The sequence below is a fragment of the Squalius cephalus genome (assembly GCF_949319135.1).
Source record: "Squalius cephalus genome assembly, chromosome: 4".
Lineage (NCBI taxonomy): Eukaryota > Metazoa > Chordata > Actinopteri > Cypriniformes > Leuciscidae > Squalius > Squalius cephalus.
The window spans coordinates 23,263,785-23,266,929 of NC_137125.1; the positions used below are offsets into that span (position 1 = coordinate 23,263,785).

Genomic DNA, 3,145 nt, shown 5'->3' on the forward strand with positions numbered 1-3,145 from the left:
AAGGTACGTCACGCAGTGTTGCATTATGGGAAGTGGGCGCCATGTTTAGAGGCACGATCTCTGTTTATGTTATCGCCGGCCGTTGCTACGGCTTTTAATTGTGGGTGTGTTTGGTTAAAACGAGGTCAAATTGAAGGATAACGGAAGAAATGGAGAAGTTAAAAGAAAAAGAGAAGGGACCCTACCGAGAGAAACTAAATGCCACTGCCAAAAAACGTTATTTGGACAAACTGTCCGAAATAAACAACATAGATCCATATGATTTAGCAGCCCAAGACTGGATTACGGATCCAGACGCACTAACGTAGACTAACCATGTTCCGTACACTTTTCACCGCACGCCAACGGCCACTCCTCTGTTGCTGAGAGACATTACAAGCTTGTGTGAGTGCTCATTCTCAGGGGAAATTCCCATTGGAGGATCTATTCTTTGATTGATGTCTTTTGGACCAATAGTATTTGAGAAAAGTGGGGTTAAGTCCCTCTTCCACCTCGGTTCGGATGCTCACAGACGTTAACGGTGTTCAGTACAGGCGGCCAACGGTGTTCCGTACAGAGCGCATACCTTGATTTCAACTGCAAAATTTGACGTTAAAATGATCATTTGTGAGCCGTTTATTTATTTTAAAAGAAGAGGATATTATCGAAATCTATAAGAAAGGTGAGTACATTTTTCTTTTTGTTTAAACTTAAGTTAATTTGCCTACTGCCTAATAAGCTAGACCACCACGCGATGGTTAGTCATGATTTATGGCACGTGAATTAAGCCTGAACCATGTGAAACGTTATAAAACAACTTGATCATATATTTCTGAAGAACAAGAAGGAGGGTAAACAATTTGCATTTGTTTAAAACGTTTAATAATTGAAAGTAACCAATTAATGGGCAACCGTGAACTGATAAAATGATAAGGATATTGTGTGTGTGTGTGTGTGTGCACCATTTAAATTTAACACTAAAACTGATTATAAAATTAGAAATTGTCAGTAAATCAGCAGTAGGGTGTGTTAATTGTGTGTGTGTGTGTGTGTGTGTGTGTGTGTTAGGTTATGTGGACAAACAACATTTATGGCAAAGCCACTCAGCGTCTGGCACTTCCTCCACCTCAGCGCACTCAATGTGGAACCAGAGATGACAAAGGTCACACTGCACCCATTCATCAATGGCCCCATCTCCTGACCCAGGTGGGACCACCCTACTGCATACAGCGCAGTGTTCCCCATCTTCCTCAATGGGAGGTGGTGTTTGTTTTTTTCTGCCTTTTGGCCTCCTGCGCTTGTTTTTTTTTCCTCCCTCTTCTTTGCCATATCTTCTTTGCGCTTTCTCTTCTTTTCTTCCTTCTCTTTCTCCTCTGCTTCTTTCTGCTCCAGCAGCCGAACATACTCGTCACTCGTGATGACGCGGGCTGGCAGCGGAAGGCGACGCCTCACCTTCTCCCTCCTGTCCAAGGCTGGGCTCATCAGGACATTTGCGAGACTTTCTGGAATGACCCCTGCTGCTACCAGGTAATTTTTTGGAACCCCCCTTTTGCAGGTGGGGCAAGGTGTTGGAGTGGTGGAGGGAGTGTTTGATGTCTGTGTGTCAGTAGTGGGATCGCTGTATGTGTGTGTGAGAGTGGCAGGTGTGTCTGAGGGAGTGACGGGAGCAGTGGAAGGCGTGGCTGAGGGAGTGACAGGAGCGATGGATGGAGTGACGGGAGCGATGGATGGCGTGGCTGAGGTGGTGACGGGAGCGCTGGATGGCCTGGCATCAACAAATGGGAGCACTCTCACCACCTAAGGCAATACAGCATATTTAATACTCATTAGCACACCACAAAAAAATGCAAGTAACTTAGAGGATAAATTATCATTGTATTAATATTAAAATTACCTGGGTTGTGTCCACAGCCCCCCTGGACAGAGGGAAGATGCCTGCCTTCCGGAACCCAGCCTTTATGTTTACTGCAGTGACAGCAGTGGGGTAGACTGCTTTTAGCAGGGAAGAAAACTGCTTTTTCCCCACCACAAGATCCCCTCGCACTAGACCCATCCTGGACGCCATGGTGGAAAAACCAGCCTTAAGGGGATTAAAGACCGCAATATCCAGGGGCTGTAGGATGTGTGTGGTGTGGGCAGGGAGGCAGAGAATTTCAATTTTATTTTCCCTGCAGTACATGATTACGTCTCTTGAGACATGCGTCTCGTGTTGGTCCATAATTAAAATGATTGGCCTTTCCTTCGGAGCATACTGCACAAAATGCCTGAGCCATTTGAGAAACAGCTCAGAATCCATGTACCCTTTCTCCTGGATGCCATAGAGAGCGTTGGGGGGCCCATCCAGCCTGTATGCGTTGCTTGGGAGGCAGCCGGGGTAGATGATGAAGGGAGGGATGCTGTCCCCGGCTGCACTCACGCAGCAGTGCACTGTAATGTGCTCCCTGGTGGTCTGCTGCTGCTGGTAAACGTGCTTCCTCCCGGTCTGGCAGAGCACCTTCTCTCATGACCTAGGTTTGTCCCCAAAGCCAGTTTCATCACAGTTGAAGACAAGATGGGGTTTGTCCTCTAAACTGTGGCGAACGTATAATGCTTCATATAATTTGAAGAACCCTTCAATGGCCTCTGGAGTAGCACCATAGCCTTAAATCTGGACCACCAGACGTCACTTGGCCCCTTCTCCAGATTGACAGTGGTACTGTCCCCTCTGCCACTCTCTTTAATAATGCCAATAGCCAGCACTTTCACCACAGCTCTTGTGACTGGGAAGCCGTGGTCTGCCATCCACAATATAAATGAGATGAGAGCATCTTCTGCAGGTGTCAGGGCTGAATTAGGATGAGGGTTCAGACTGTATTTTTTTTTTTTTTTTTGTAGTCTTGCAGGGTGGTGTGTGGGATGGCATATTTTTTGGAGGTCTGCCTCAAACTAGCTCCTGCTATCACTTCCTGAACTGCCTTTTCTAGCACTACTTTAGTATACTGCTTTTTTCTGCCTGACATTCTGACTTTTCCTTGCTTTTATTATTTTCCTTTGAAATAAACATACTGTATGTTACAACTGTGAATAAGAATTATTTCTAAACAATCATTTGATGTATGACATTTTATTAAATAACATTAACGTGTGAAGATCCTATCATTGTTTTAACAGTATCATAAACATAACA

General features: G+C 45.3%; 1 long non-coding RNA gene across 2 annotated transcripts; it reads left to right on the plus strand.

Moving 5' to 3' along the window:
• Nucleotides 1-1,039: 1,039 nt before the first annotated feature.
• On the plus strand, nt 1,040-1,812 carry LOC307157437. 2 transcript variants are annotated; one of them, XR_013820971.1, is made up of 3 exons: nt 1,040-1,185; nt 1,372-1,506; nt 1,656-1,812. It is a non-coding gene; the product is annotated as an uncharacterized lncRNA (long non-coding RNA). The 2 variants fall into 2 exon arrangements; XR_013820972.1 differs by having other exon boundaries at nt 1,375-1,506.
• Nucleotides 1,813-3,145: the final 1,333 nt, after the last annotated feature.